The sequence below is a fragment of the Scardinius erythrophthalmus genome (genome assembly GCF_964197995.2).
Source record: "Scardinius erythrophthalmus genome assembly, chromosome: 9".
Classification (NCBI taxonomy): Eukaryota; Metazoa; Chordata; class Actinopteri; order Cypriniformes; family Leuciscidae; genus Scardinius; species Scardinius erythrophthalmus.
Window position 1 is genome coordinate 32,743,257 of NC_138229.1, and position 17,218 is coordinate 32,760,474.

Consider the following 17,218-nt stretch of genomic DNA (forward strand, 5'->3'; position numbering starts at 1 on the left):
AACAAGCAAAAGCACCTTTGAAAAAAATAAATAAATGAATAGAGCTGATAACTTTTACAATTTTGTTGTATATTGCTTGATTAAAAATGGTATGAGACAAAAACAGAGAAAATAATCCACACGTGATTTTTAAACAAAGTCAAACCAGGAACATTTGCTAATATTATTTTAACTCTTTCAAAGACAGACTCTTGGACTGTTTTCAGAAGGCATCTGGTCTCTGATTAGGACCAGACAGAAGCCATACATGCAGGTTTAGGTAGGTAATTTACAGATAAATTAACTACTTTGGATGAAAAGTAAGGAGGGAATTTGCTGGCGAGACTATTATCACTGAAAATGTATGAGTGAGAACTAGACTGGGTTACACAGAAACTGCAGAAACTGAAAGAGAGATCTCTCCTTGGGCATTGTACGCCATTCTCAATATCACTCGTTATCTAGCACTGACACAAAGACCCCAAGCAGTGTCTTTCAACAAATAATTCACACCATTACCCTACACCACTCAGCACCCATTATTTTACTTTTTGTGATGCACCAAACACACATGGCTGAAAACTTCATATACTTTTAAAAATGATGTGTGAGACTAGCTGACTAAATACTGCTGCTGTTAGTCGACAATGGAAATACTAGTAGTTTACTTTTTTTCACATTTATGTTTTGCTTTGTTTTTACAAAATGCTACATTCAAATTACTGTTCTGTTAATGTTATGATTTAAAATAGATAAATTATTATTAAGTGTATATCTAGAGCAGAAAACCATTTCATTTCACCGACCTCAGACCTTGCATGCATTCGTTTTCTCTGTCACTCGCAGCGGGATCAGAGAAATATCCACTGTGAGGACAAGCAAGATAAAATATCCATTTTGAAGACGAGAAATGTTTCTATGCACAGCTAAAATTACTTCACTACATTCACAGGTCTGGTAGTTCTACTGGGTGTCAGAAAAATAAATTAATTTGCAACATCATTGTGGAGATATTGCAAAGACAGCAACTCTTCAGCAATGACAGCAAATAACTAGGTCTGTGGCATTTCTCTCCTTCACAGCGGTGCGCTTTTGTTCCTCCCTAAAAGCCAAAACTTAATGTCCAAATCAACTAAATCAGTGACAGTCGTAAAATGCTGTCTACAGTTGCTAAACTGCAGAACTGGCTCAGTAAGAAGAGTTATTAATACTGCATTAAGACGCGAAAGACTCTGTGGAACAGGGACAAGTAAAATATACTTTTCTTGCATTTAAACGGTCAAACACAGAAATGTCAAAATGCCCAGCTTGGTGAGTATTCGATTAAACAGTCGGTTATGACTTCAGTGAACATAAACGGTTGGGAAATAAGTTGCATGCGTTTCAGCGTTTCATATTGGATCCGTGCATTTGGTCTTAAAGTGACACCAGCCTAATATTCCTGCTGCTGTCTGTGTCCTTAATGTTAGCCAAACAACAAAAGACAGAGAAAATCACTCACTGCTCTTTAGTATATTTAGTAGGATTATTAAGATTTAATTTATACAGTGTAGAATATGCAATGTTGTTTTACATTTGATTATTTTATGTCGATAAAAACTCTAGTTTTCTCATTATTTCACAGGAAAGCTATATTTATTAAGCTCTAAGTTGTTCCAACGGAACAGAATGGAATTTGTTCCATGTTCCTTACCAATAAATAAAGAGTTGTTGTTAACAATAGCTAAATAAATAATACTACTACTACATGATAAACAGAAGGATTCAAATAGACCCACAGGGTTTACAATGTTTAACACTTACTATTCTATACCTATAAAAAATATATTAAAATATAAAAACTTTGCTACATTTACTGTGCTGGACTAACAGGGACTGGTCATGGAGCTTGCACATTGTTCCCCTACTGAAAGTGGTAGTCAGCTGTCAATGGAGGAACTGCAATCTCTTCGATTTCATAAAAAATATCACCCTTTGTGTTCCGGAAATGAACGAAAGTATTATGGCTTTGGAACGACATGAAGGTGAGTAAATGACAGAATTTTCATTTTTGGGTGAATTAAGACACTATAGACATCACAGTATGACTTTCTGTAAAGCTGCTTTGAAACAAATATAGCCATCTACGACCTGTCAAAGAGGAATGTAGTATTGTATTAAGCGCAGTATAGTATTGTAAATGCATGTATTAAAGGCACACTATGTAAGATTTTTGGGTCAAAATATCCAAAAAATACTAGAACAATGTTATATATTTTGTTGATTTGTGTACTTACATTATCCCAAATGTTTCTAAGAATGTTTAAACCCAGAGAAATAAGCAGTTTTAACCAGGAACCGTGCGTTACCTATCAATGACATCATACTCACGTTACCATCGGTTTTATTTTGTAGAAACCATGGAAACACCAAAGACGCTTTAATACATTTCATGTTTTATTAGACAGGTGAGCAACTGTTTGGATACATTCATCAACAGTTATTGTTCTCATTGTTATACAGCTCAACACAAATATCGTTTTCTTGATTTACAGCAAGTACCATACCAATATTTACCATGCCTAATATCGATCTATAGCTCACTGCAATGTGCAACAAGTGTCTCATATAGTAGCCGCAGAGCGAACGCACAGAGTAGCATTATAACAACTTTCATCACACTCTAATATGTATTTAATATGATAAAACAGCGCTGCGTTATCCCACATACGCATGACCGGAAGAAACGGAAGCGGCGCGTCTGTGGCGTAATAAAAGCTTAACTGTTCTCGATCCGTGTCGCGCTCATCTCTCATTAGCAATCTCTCCAGCGGTCTCGTTCCGCTCCAGCGACTTTTGTAACGTTAATAAATCTTTCATACATTACTGGTCATCCATGAATAAGATTTCTGCCTGAGTCCGGTCTTATTCTCCACCAGCTGTAGAGGTGAAGACAACTCCCATTATCCCACCAAATCAAGGCGTCATCAAGCTAAGCCTTTGTTTTGAATAAACAACCTCTAGTGGTGAAAAATTACATAGTGTGCCTTTAAAGGGAGGCACTCCATATAGGGAGGCACGTCATAACGGTGTACTGTATGTGTATGTGTCAGACATGACGCAGCAGGCGGGCGGTGGCCTGGTTAGGAGGGATCCTAAAAAACAAAAACTAACTTTTGCTGGACAATAACTGTTACTTTAATTTCCTATTAGCACTGTAAAGCTGCTTTGAAACAATCTATATTGTTAAAAGCGCTATATAAATGAAGGTGACTTGGCTTGATAGTGGTCAATGGGCGGAGTCTGTGCCCAGTCACCAGTCAGTGGGAAGCTTAGGAATGCCACCATGCGCCTTGACCTGAATCATTCTGATTCACATGGCCACCAAACCTCCACCTACAGCGAGGAACAGGCAGTTCAGCGTCAGACACACCAGCCCATTCTACTCTCCTGCACACAAAGAACACTTTTGTCCACACACAGACATACACAGTGGACCATTTCCTCTGCAGTCTTGGGTAACTTGTTGTGGGGACTGACGGCAGATGACTGACTTTTTCAGCCGAAAGACAAACATTATGTAATTAGAGTTCAGGGAAAGGGCTGTGTTTGGGGCGTTGTGGGAGGAAACTGCTTTACCAAACTATCACTAATCATCTCATTACTGTAGGCGAACACTGTTGGTTCCAAATAATGACAGAGCACAACTTTTAGACAAAATGACAACACACAGACATTGCGTGCTTGAGCACATTTCAAAGCACTGAGTGTCACTGACATCATGGCACCACGATGAGGGAACAGTGCCATGGCGCTCTGCGCTCACTGTGCCACAATAACAGCAGTCATTCACTGTACCATAGAGAGATTTAAGCTCTCCATAACAGTAAATAGCCATGTCACCTTACCTTTACTACATATTAAACATATTAAAGTATTCATGCAAACAGTGGTTTTCTTTTCTTTCTTTTTTTGCAAGCCGTTTGAATCTAGAAACACTTTGTTTGCTTTCTTAACCAAAAAATGTTCATCTATCAGAATTAAAAAATAAAATATATATGTATTATATATATATTAGTACTATCAAACAATTAAATATTTTAACTAATTAATTGCCAAATTAATGTAGAAACAACAAAGACAGAAGCAGTATATTAATACCGGTATCACCGGCAGGGTTTTTTAAATCGCTAATTTAAAGGCAAACATAAAATGCACGCATCCGCACGGTCATTCATATTGGTGCAGAACTAAAATGCGCACAGCCCCATGTGCCCACGGGCGCGGAGCAGAGCAAGCATTTTCAGTTCACTCCTATGGAAAAATACTCGCTCTGTTCTGCTCGCCTCGCGCGCCCATGGACATGGATGGTCGTGCGTATTTTAGTTTCACTTTCAAACTAGCACCAATTTGGGGTGGATTGCTTGAATGGTGAGTTCATTAGCCTATATTCTTAATGAAAAACATAACAACAAAACAGTGCTATAACAAATTCGCGTGCTATTCAACAAATTTAGTGCTATAGGTGTTTTTACATTTTGCTTTGATACCAAATATTCCGCAGTCACCTTTGTCAGTCAGCTCCTCACTCATGCGAAATGAAATCTGACTCCTGCTGCTGATCTGTGCTGCGATTCTCGTTTGGCTCACGATGTATTAAGCAGACACGTTCAGTTGAATAGTGTCTGTTCTCTAACCGAACCAAATGATTTTAGTAAAAAATAATAATAATCAAATCGACGGTGGGTGGTGGTGAAAACGCGAATTTGTGAAAAATCTGTCTTTCTTTACAAATTGATTTCACCAAATTACTTGTCTGGCCTTAAAAATTCATAATACAGATTTTTTTGTCGCTTCCGCGTATCCATGTGACCTGGAATTATTTTGACAACGTTTAATCTGTACAGAGGTAAACGGAAGGGAAGGAGGCCTTCTCAGGGGAGAGACTAGTTAACACTTCAGGAATGCGTGTCCAGGCGCAGGTCCTTCATCAGATCTGGATACGGCTCGGATTCGGCGGACTACGGTAAACCTCGGGATAAAGAGAGAGACTAATATTAGCGTAGACGCTATTCTTCTTATGATGTAACAAGAACATCACGATTTATGGGAAGTGTTCCCGGTTCCGGCTGACCTAATCTATGCAGCCTAACATTGAACTATAGAAGTCTAAAATGTGTTAGGCTATGTGTATGCTTGGTGAAAGAGATGTGTTTTTAGTCTAGATTTGAATTGACAGGGTGTGTCTGCTTCCCAGACAATGTTAGGAAGACTGTTCCAGAGTTTTGGTGCTAAATAGGAGAAGGATCTACCGCCAGCAGTCGATTTTGATATTCTAGGTATTATCAACTAGCCGGAATTTTGAGATCGCAATAGACGTGACGGACTATAATGTGTTAAGAGCTCACTCATTTTAAGTTCTTTTAAGTGAACTTAAAAAAATCTTCATATAAACCTGTTATAATAAATGACACATTTGCCTGTGCCCTTCAATTTTTTCTATTGGCCCAGTCAGACCAGTTTTTACTTGCCCTGTAAAATTTTTTATTGTTTTTGACCCATGCAACCTTGTACTGTAACTATATAACCACTGTAAACAGTGCTTTAAGATTTTCAGGTAGGATATATACCGAAATTGAATAAAGTTAATTCATAGTCTTCCCTGCATAAATTGTAAATTAAATATAGATTAATCGCAACTCTTTGCGTTCATTTAAGACTTCATTTAACAAATTTAAGACTGTGCTTGCAAGGATAGCCTACTCGACAAAACAGCCATTTTGGTATAGCCTAATTTTGTGTGTTTTTGTCCGTTCAAACAATGTCATTCTGTGCGCACGAGTGTGTGTGTGTCACACAGATAAGAAGTTCACTGACTCCACTCCGTTCTCTTTTGTCTTATCGCGCTTGAATGGTTTAAAAGCATTTGCATGAGTAAGTATGTGATCAAATAATGTAACACCAAAGGATGGTGGGGAAAACAGATGCTGCGTTGTCAATGGTACAACGCTCATTGTTTTTGTTTGGAACTATTAACTTATTAAATAAAATATGTTCATCAAAATGGTACAAAAATGCTTCATGTCACACTGCCTGATTTGCCGAACTGTGTTGAACTGTACTACATTTTCGTCCAGATTAGGTACTGAAATTATATTATACCACTGTACTGTGCTGGTACAGCATGGCGTATAACACGTGGCCCTATAAATTAACACTTTCAAAACCATAAAATTTAGCCAAAATTTTGCAAAAAAAGAGCCACACTAAACAGAAAGGATTATAGCAAGTCACTGTTGTTTGAATTTGGTCCATTATGTCACAATTGACAAGCACAAACCATAGAACGAACCTTATGAATCATAAGTAATCATGAACAACAGCTTCACTCATAAGTTAGACACAGTGCTTAAAACTATTGATAGGCAAATAAGAAGAAACAGAGCCACAGGCTCATTGGTTGACAGGTTGCTCATGTATCTGAAAAATGAACGTGAGGCTCTTAAATAAACACAGAGTGAATGCAGGAATATCATGAACTGTAACTGTAACTGTCTCATGAACAATGGAGGGTAAAGAAACAGCCTGACTACTCAGACTGTGTGGGACAACAAGAAATTCATCCACTTCTTTTAGAGGGTGATATACAAACATTACACATCTGCCATCAATGCTGAATCATAGGAAGCTGTGTTGAGTAATTGCCATCATTACATCTGTGATGAGCTGCATAACGTCATCTTCACAAGGGAGGAGGACCACTCTTGGCTCCTATGTCAGTAAATGGAAAACTACTGTAACAGACTAATAACAAATTTAAAAAATAAAATTTATAAGTACATAATACATTTAAACAGCATGTAGCCTTCAAATTAGTGTTGTCACGATACCAAAATTATGACTTTACTACGATACCAGACTAAAATACCTTGATACCGATACCATGGGACAAAAACTAAAACAGTAAAAGTAGGCCTAACTGAAAAATATGACAGAACTTAAAACTGTTCCTGCCCTGCTTTTTGACCAGTCCCTCCCCTTTATTAAATAAAACAATAATAATAATAATAATAATTACATACCAGTGTGTACGTCCTTACAAAGATGTTTGCAACATTGACATTATTATCAATCATGTTAAAGGTTGTATCAACGATTTCAGGCCCAAAATTTTTTTTATCACATTCATCTAATCTTTCCTAACGATCCGCTAGCTGCCCGCCCCATAAGCATGCCGTCAAAAAAACGCGTCTCTGTAGGCAGCCTAGGCTCTAAGATCTGCACACAAAAACAGCTGGTTTCACCACCACTCAAAACCAAAAGAAATAGTGTTCCAACCAATCACCGACAGGGGTGGGTGTTGTGAGGTTTTCGTCTTCAGCCGTCATAGGCAGCCGTGCACGAGCGCAAAACCTCACAACTTTGTGTGCAGATCTCAGAGCCTAGGCTGCCTACAGAGACGCGTTTTTTTGACGGCATGCTTATGGGGCGGGTAGCTAGCGGATCGTTAGGAAAGATTAGATGAATGTGATCATTTATGTTTGGGCCTGAAATCGCTGATACAACCTTTAACATTTGCTAACCTTTCACAATTCTGAACAGGTTGGGATGACCAAAATCTTATTTCAAGGAAACGAGTTATTTAATATTTTTTTAAATGTAATTTTATAATTACAATATAGACATTTAATTTAATTTTATCTTTATTAAAAAATAAGCAAAAAAGCAAATTACAAACAATATGACAAATACTATAAGAGACAAATAAAATAAACAGTGCTTAATTTCTTTTTTGAATGCTACTGTTAAATAGACCAAGTACTGTAGCTGAAAAAATCAAGTCTTCACCCTATAAATTAACTATAAATAGCCTCGATCAAATTTATTCACTCAAGCATTGGGTGATTGTCTATTTTCTGTTGTTGTTTCATTAACATTAATAACACAGAAAATTAGGCCCTTTAAGACCTGCACATAGGCTACCCAATGAAACACATACGATTTATTTTTACAAAAGGTTCACTAAAGACATACCTTGAAAGGCGAGCGCGTGCCTTAGGTCTGAGCGCTTTAGTTTCTCATGCATGCATGTTTCTTTGTCAAGCGTCGAGCGTGAGTATTTTACTGTTCTGCTTCTGTTGTTTAGTGAATGTAAAACAGTGGAAGCAGAGCTCTGCACAATTTCACAAAATAAAGAAATACTGCTCTTATTATTTAGAGTGCTGTTACTCTTAAAGTACCAGTACTAATAAAATTTCATATCGTACCGATTTTTATTGCTGGGTATTGCTATCTAGTACCAGTATATCGTGCAACACTACACTACTTCAAATGTTTAAACCAAGCGTGCCACACAAGTGCTCAAAAGTGAAGCCAAAGCGCCTCGATCGCTTTTTTTCTGTCAGTTTAGGTAGTTTTTAAATCACGCTGATTTAAGTTTAAGTGTTCGTTTTTTTAAATAAGTTTGATCTTAGTTCGTTATTTGACTTCCGGCTCAGAACTGCACAGACTCAGGTCCCACGTTCATTACCGCGCAGAAGCAGGTCCCAAATCTGTGCAAGGTGTCAGCGCTATATTTGGACTTTGGCGGCTTCACTTTTCACCAATGGAAGAGAGTGAAGGGGTGTCGTCCATCTTTTTTTACAGTCTGTGGTTTAAGCATTGTTTATAAAAAGATCAAGCAAAAAAAAATAGTAATAAAATGAGGAACAATGAAACAAATACATATTACATAGAACAAGTTCTATTTTGATATACAGTAACAAATTGTTTAGTTCCGTCTTTACATTAAAATGACAGCTATGGTTATATCACTGTCATTTTCGGATTCAATTGTGCATTTAAATACAGATTTTGCAGTGTCCAGAGCTGCATGAAAAAAAAAATTCTAATTGCATACAAGCAAGCAAAGAGAGCTCCTTTTATAATCACTGAAGCTGTCACGTATCACGTATCTCTTAGGTTACGTTAAGCACCTGCTCACTGGATCTACACTGTCTACAATGCACAATTGAATCTCTTAATTACATTGCATTTCCAAGGATTTGCAAGCATGCAGAACTCTAAAGCATGCAGTGAGCGAAAGCTCTGGTCTTTTGAGCAGTGTTCAGCAGATTCTGACTAACTTAAATGCTTCTGATTGGCCACTGCGTTCATGCGCTCAACAGATATGTCTGTGATTGGCTGCAATGATCAACTTTTCAAAAACACGTAGTAAATAGAAACCTTTGACGCGCTTCACTGAGCGCTTACACAGGCGTCTGTCAGGGAGTATCGAATATACCTGTACTCCGTTATACCGGTACTGCAGAAATGCTGGCATTGTCACATTTTTTTTATTTCAGTAGCGAGACTTGTTACCAAAGATCTGGTACTCTTGACAACACAGTTTTAATACACAACAGAGAAACAGTTAACGTGTTCTGAGTATCGTGTTTCAACATGATACACAAGACTACTGGTTAAACCTGGATGCTACATCTACAAGCAAAAAAACGACCTGAAAAGAGTCAAATGGTATAATTTGTCAACATGCTTGATGAGGCAGAGCACGGGGATTTCAATGCAAATGTGTCCAGTGTCTGCCGCCCACTAACAAGTGAAGACGCAACTTGGTGTTATAAAGTGACTCAAATTTAAAAAATGGTCTTACAATCTAGGAGGCGACGCTAATAATGTTGTACTGCAGAATAACACCCATTTTATTTATTTTTTTATTTTATTTTTAAAGACCAAACTCTAACTAAGTGAAGAGATATTACACCCTTAAAGGATCATGGGGTGCATATACACCAGAAACTTTACATTATTGCTAAGGATAGGCATGAGTACCCGAGTACTCAAACATGACAGCGATGATTAATCATAAAAATGTGTGGGCTTAAAAAAAATCTGATTGGATATGGCAGCAACTTGTTGTCTGATGTGACAACTGACAGAAAAATGTCTTCAAAAATACGCAGTGATGTCAAAGATAGTTTCTGTGTGTCTCTAATACTGTGCTGTGAATTTCCCATTCAGTGATGTGATAGCAAGTTAGTGTTAGGATTCAGTGGTTAGCAAGGTCCACAAGTCCATAGTGAATGGCTTCGACACGCTGTCTTTAATCAAGAGGCAATCCTTTCATGGAGAGCATCTATTTTTGCAGTGATTGTTTTGTGCGTCGGGACGTTATACTGGGGCTCAACAGAATGTAGAACATTTTTACATTACATTAGAACAAAATTAATAAGGCAGCAAGCCTTTCGCACTCAGCTCTTACCTGAACATGTAGATCAACTCATCTTTTTGAATAAAAATATGGAAGCTATATATGTTTATGTTTTATATGTCATGGTTAAAAATTTGGTTTGCGTTTTAGCAGTCAGTTAAATAATCCCAGCTCTGTTTTATTTACCATTCGCAGGTGTTTGATTGAACCAGTCAAATGTTTTTTTACTGAAAACCCTTTTATTTAAAAATTCATTTTTGTTGTTGTTTCAAATTCACCGTTGAAAAAAAATGATGCGGCTAAAGTTATATTGAATACAATGTTTTGTTAAACATTACAGTTGAATAAAGTAGCCAAAAAGCATATATCCATTTCATCATCAAAACAGAGACATACAATAATATAAAAAATAAAATAAAATAAAAAATACATTGTCTCTACTTGTTACAAACATAAAATAAAGGCTTCAAAGTTCAGAAATATATTTCGGAAGACAGCGATCAAACTTTTATGTTTGTTGTTTGTCAGTTTTTATCTTTTGAGGAAGATACATTCATCAATAACCATCATGTGTTGTTGTTCAATAATTTATTGAATCTCAATTTTAAAATATATTTAATTTATGTCAATTGACATTTAAATTTGTCATTTTGGTGATCAAAGATGAGTTTTAAGGGATAAAATTATTGAGTACAGGCCGGGGACTTTAAGACTTTAAGGACCCGCAGGAACCCTGGTATGGTGATGGCTGACTAGCCAGTCAACAGACTGACAGTGTCTCTCCTGAACCTACTCATGCCGTGATCATGGCAACTGGATACTAATCTGAATCTGATCAAATAAGAAAAAGCTTATTCAACATCCTGGTTTCACTGCTAATGATACAAAGAGGTATTATACTGAATGCTTGGGGGGAAAAACACTTCTATCCACAATACAGATGTGTCCCATGGTCAATCAGTCAGAAAGTGACATGACAACCCATTCAAGTGTAAAATGAAAGAAATCAATACGTTGCCTCATAGTGCAACTGGATACTCATCTCTATTTGGTGACACAACACAACACATTTTCTGAAGGCTAAACTCACCCCATAGTTGTGGTTAGTAATACATTCCAAGGTTAACTTATGCTAATGGACAGATAATTACAAAGAACAAATTGTCAGAGGTGAATGATGTAAGGGGCTTTTTCTCCAAAAGGAACTTTTCATAGTTCCTATGTTCCACAGTTTATAGTCTATATATTTACTCCACGAACTAACTCTACGAACATGCAAACAGTGATAGATGAGCCTCTCAACCTTTACGCTGAGGAGAAAATCCTTACTTTGAGCGGACCAAGCCAAACATGACTATGTATTTCTTCTCAGCTAGCGACATTGGGCATCAACCATACGGCATACGCTAATACATTTTCATATACTGTCTACTTTCTTTGTATAACAGTTCTACCGAATAATGTATTAGACAGGACAGTTAGACAGATCGTAAACTAATGAAGAATGGGAGCGCACAACAAAATAAACATAAAAGTCACAACAAGCACGGCTTACGTCACTTCAGAGTTTGTACTGGCGGTGCGAATGCAACCAGGAAAATGGCCTCGGGGAACATTCCACCCTGGAGGCTAGTTCAAATATCTAGATATCTATATAAGTTTATAATATATAATATCTATATAATATCTATATAAGTTTCTAGAACTACCCAGTGCGAATGGGGTCAGTAAACACGCAGCAAAAGTTCTTCTTCCTACCAGACAATTGCTACATCTGCACTGCACAGATTGCAATTACAGGTTTTGTCGAACTAATTACACCGTAAAGACATAATTTCAGCTTTATGGTTGTAATAAACATTTACAACATGAGATAATCTATGTGAATTAGTCTAAATTATGTAAAACAAGTAAACGCAACTTAGTGCTGCCGAGCTATGATAATAACTGAATATTCCCAACCAGCCAAAACAAACTTTTGTAGAGTAGCCTAACCTTTCAAATTAAAATGGGATGTGGGAGAAAATTGCCTTGATGTGAAATATGGACCACTCTCCGTCATCTCTCGTGTCCTGCCATTAACGGCCAGCATCTGTCATGCCCAGCGGCCGAGTTCATATGAGCTATGATAGTAAAGATCGAGTCAAAGCTGGACTAGAAATGTTCTTGGCATTGGTATTACTTCGCACAAGAGAACATTAATGAAAGCACTTATTAACACTCAAGCAGACGACTGATGTAAAGTGCACCACCATCATGGGCAAAGCTTCAAATTAAACATGATATATGAAAAAGGTTATGAATAAAACACAGAGGTAGAAAAACACAACAAGCTAATAAATCCAGTGAAGACATTGATCTGTACTCAGTCAATGAGCAGTTAGAGTCCGAACTGCTGTGAAATTGACTGGTCTAAATGCTTCACTATAATAACGAACCGCATACAAAAAATAAATTGGCTGAAGGGCTCGATGTGGTTTTTGAACCGAGCCAACAACTCACGCAAGCCGTTTATTCTGTGATCTCTCATCAGAAGCTGTTACCAGTTTGGACTCGGCCTGCCATAGAGAAGACTGGCATGTGGCCACATTCATAAGTGGTGAAGGGATGCTGCTGTTAGCTTCGGGCACACAGCCAGTGGAGGTAATCCAGGGCTCACTGAGCCTGTGTCAAAATGAAAGCCGTCACCTGAGTCCGCGATCTGCTGACTACACAAGCATGGTGTTGCTTATCAGCTTGCATCCTGAATTTCTCAGAATTTCAATCCTCTTTTAAAGGCTGATCTCCGTGTGATTTTCTTTTTAAATTATGATGCCGTCACTGTGAGGCTGAAACTGATCTTTAACATCTGGTGCTACTCAGTGAGGTCAAGGGTACAACACACACAGTTTGTCAAAAGCATAATTCACAATAATGATGACACAGAGGGAACAGTGTAGTTCTAGTGAAATGTAGGCCTGGTCTACACTAATACTGTACGTTTCCATTTGAAAACGCATCTTTTTCTCTACGTTTTGGCCTTCCGTCTAGCCTGGGAAAACCCAGACAACTTCCGGCAAATTTAGATTTGCTCTACAAGTAGTCTGGCAAAGAGCTCATTCAAGCCCATTTCTAATCCGTCGAAATTGCGGCACCAATCAGAAACGTTGAGCTTTACACAATGACGATCGCTCTGATTGGTTTTAGGTCTATCCAATTGCGCCCAGAGGCATTTGAGCGACGTCTGTTGGTGAAGCGCATCAACTTTTAAATGCATTATTATATTCAAATTGCAAACACATGAGGACAGTCTCCATGAAAGACCCACTGGCAGATGAACGTGCTACTACATTTCTCTCCGAAACGGTAGGAATTATTAGAAAATAATTAGATTTAATAGAGGATTTTAACTGTGACAAGATGATTGACAGGGCAGTTTACGCGACAGGAAGCACGCGACAGATCCATTCAGAGTGGAAGTTTTTTGAAAGTGGTCACCATGTAAACGACAAAAACGAATCTCTGAATATGATGATGTTGTGCACATGCGTATTACGTGTTCAGTCTATGGTGTTTCATTGCCATCTACTGGCCTGGCAGCAGAATACATCGTTTTTGTGGATCCGTGTGAATTGGGATCGTTCTGACAATGGTGTCGTCTGTACGCGGAAAACTCTAAGAAAAAACTTCTCCGTTTTCGTTGTCGTGTAAACGTACCGAAAGGCTACGTCCACATTAATCCGGATACATTTGAAAACGCGTGGTCAGACCACACTAGCGTTTTCAAGTATTTTCCAAAAGTTTCTCATCCACACTGAAACGTTGGAAAACGCTAAATCCACCTTACTGCGCATGCATACATCCTCATAAAAGCTCACTGAGATGAGAGAAACGGAAAAATAAAGTTATCGCGCAATTCTTCTGGCAAGATAATTTTATTTAGCAAAATCTCTCACCGTTCACTGACGCGTGCAGGTCGCACTCAGTCACTATTATACGTCTGGTCTAAAAACGCAACTGCTCTCATGTTTTGCCGCAAGACATTAAATGCAATTTTCTGTCGTCTTTGCAGAACTGTGACATGAAGAGTGTGCAAAGTAACATATTTTAGCACTGTGTGAAAGTGAATATCACATGACAGGCACAATAGCGCTATAAACATGAATATCTATTGGTACAATATGAGTCACGTGACTAAACTTGAGTCATAATTTTTAAATACCTCCAGTTTCACAATCCACACTACAACGCGAAAAATGTGTTTTCTAATTTATCCACTTTGGAGAGCGTTTTCAAAAAACGTCGTTTTCCCGTCTCAGTGTGGACGGAAGGTAGCCTGGTTAAAACCAGACCATTCTCAGTAGTAACTGAGTTATGGTCTGGCAAAGCTGCATTAAAGGGTTAGTTCACCCAAAAATAAAAATTATGTCATTAATGACTCACCCTCATGTCGTTTCAAGCCCGTAAGACCACCGTTCATCTTTGGAACACAGTTTAAGATATTTTAGATCACACGCATCACACATGACCAGCGTCGGCCAATAGAGAGCCTACGCGTGACGTACAACACAGACGCGCTGCGCAAAAACACTACGTGAAATAGCTCGAGGTCCAGAGAGAAGGAAATGAATAGTGGAATAAAGTCGTTATTTTTGTTTACTTTTTGCGCACAAAAAGTATTCTCGCCGCGTGATAAACTTAAGATTGAGCCACTGATGTCACATGGACTACTTTGATGATGTCTGTATTGCCTTTCTGGACATGGACAGTATGCTGTCCATTGACTTTCAATGGAGGAACAGAAAGCTCTCGGACTAAATCTAAAATATCTTAAACTGTGTTCCGAAGATGAACGGAGGTCTTACGGGCTTGGAACGACACGAGGGTGAGTCATTAATGACATAATTTTCATTTTTGGGTGAACTAACTCTTTAATAACTCATTTCCAAAGGGGCGTCACCAACGGACGTCGCTAAAATGCCTCTGGGCACAATTGGATAGACCTAAACCAATCAGAGCGATCGTCATCGTGTAAAGCCATATGCTGCGTCCTAAGTTACTCTACGCCATAAAAGTATGTACTCTTTTTTTTTAAGAAAAGGCATTTACTTTTGAACGTGTAGCAAAAAAGTAGACAAGCTTTGGGACATACTACTTCGTCATCTTTATTGGATCTGAAACCAGTTTTCAAAAGTTTGCGTTTTCAGCCACCTAAAACGCTGTTGCAGTGTAAACGAACGGCCAAAACGCATAAAAAGTTTTACGTTTTTAGTTAAAAAAAATGGTGTCGTGTTAACAGCCCCTTAGATGTTAAATCAGACCATTGATCCCCAGGTACCATAGAACGAATCTTCCTTGGGGCGAGAGGATCTGTGCGTGACTTCAGTCAGCTCTTTACTCCACGTACATAAAAGAAGAGCCGGGCGGCAGCGGGTTTTGCGGCCTGGCTTGCCTTTACATGCAGGGACGCTTATCACACCTAGACCGAGATACAGGGCCTAGGGGCAGCGTTTATTGAACAACAGTGCTTATCTCCTACACACTGAGCTCTAGAAGGAAAGGCAGAACCTACAATACAAACACACGAGCGAGAACCTACTAAATAGGAGGCCCTCAAACCATTCATCACCTCGCAAACACACCGAAGGTCTGCTCTCAGAAACACACACACACACCCAGGCCCTGGATGAGTCACGCAGTGCTGCCTGCCATAATACAAATAATGACACTTTTTATGCCAGTCATTACGCAACTAGCTCACACTTAAGTTACATTCTGCTACAATGTAGGTTAAGAGCAACAGCTGCAGTTTTGTGACCCTGAGCTGCCATACATTCTCCATCTGAATCAACCTTTTGTCCTGTGTGACTGTAATGCAGCATTGATCACACACAAGTGAGTCTTTCTTTGTTCATAGAAATGCAATAACAATGCAGAGATGAGGCTGCTGTTGCTTCTAATATCACAAATTAATGAAGATGCAACAAGAACGACGATTATCTGAAAGAGAGGAATGATGAAAGGTCTCTGACATATGAAGAGGAGACTGTTTCATCCAGCTCTGCTTGCTGAAGCAGGGAAAGAGACACCAGCAAAAGCCATACGGTTTAATGTAAAACAGATCAACTTTGATTTCAGACATTTGAGCCCTCAACACATAGAAATTATACACTTTTAGATAAAAAGAGATGGGATTGTTTCTTGAAAACCACAAGAAGTGTTCAGACAGTTGCATGCATGATGAGTTACACTGTTATTGGTAAACCGAACACCTCGTACTAGACTACAATTGGACGCGGTTTTTGTGAAATCTCAATCATATTAACACAAATTAATACTTACTCCGAGACTGCGGGTGAATCTTTAAGCCTTTAGGAGCCAAATTCCCGCCACTCACTTTCCTCACGCGCAGGTGAGACCTTGAGATCAGCGCGAGCACTAAGAAATGAGGAAACGTTCAAACAATTTCCTCTCTTTTTCCACGCCGTCTCATCCGTTAAAACTGATTTTTACAACAGTGATAGGTTAAATGTTTCGATTATCTGTGTGATGATGATACACGCGCTGTCTTTGAGTCCTACCTGTCAGACTCGGTGTTCACTCGATAACGCCAGGTGTGACTGAACAAAACTTCACTCGAAGTTGGTCCTGTGAGTGTATACCTAAAGTTCAACGGAATTCTTGCGTTTTATTAATTTATTTCAGTGTGTAATATATACTGTGCTGCTCTACAATCGCTGTCGCATTCTCACTCATTTCTGCCTCGCGTTTCTGTCGCTTTGATTACTCAATCTCACTCGTGCTATACATATGCATCTATTGACAACCCACTCTTAAAGGGACACGACACTTTTATTATGACAGCACTCCACATGGCAATGGACGACACTCAACTTCATTTTAAACTCAAGTCCACCGTTTTACCACCAAATAACTGGTACATTCTGAGTCTATTCAATATGTCATAGTTGTACATTGTTAGGGGAAGATGTATTGCTTTTTGAAAAGCACCTTCATTATAAAACCTATAAAGCTTCAGTATAAAACACGAGGCTGCGTTAATAAGAAATA

At 38.5% G+C, this 17,218-nt stretch overlaps 1 protein-coding gene across 3 annotated transcripts in view; it reads right to left on the bottom strand.

Annotated features, from left to right (window-relative positions):
* Positions 1 to 16,953, bottom strand: part of tnk2b (tyrosine kinase, non-receptor, 2b) — a gene marked incomplete at its 3' end in the record, with an annotated part of 80,079 nt that extends 63,126 nt beyond the window's left edge. Inside the window, exons 1-2 of one of the 3 annotated variants that reach the window (XM_081375032.1) lie at positions 16,729 to 16,953; positions 16,490 to 16,585 (exon numbers count right to left, since the gene is read on the bottom strand). Of the gene's footprint in view, positions 1 to 16,489 lie in introns of all 3 variants that reach the window. The other 2 variants (XM_081375031.1, XM_081375030.1) reach the window with 2 other exon arrangements.
* Between the last annotated feature and the right edge of the window lie 265 nt (positions 16,954 to 17,218).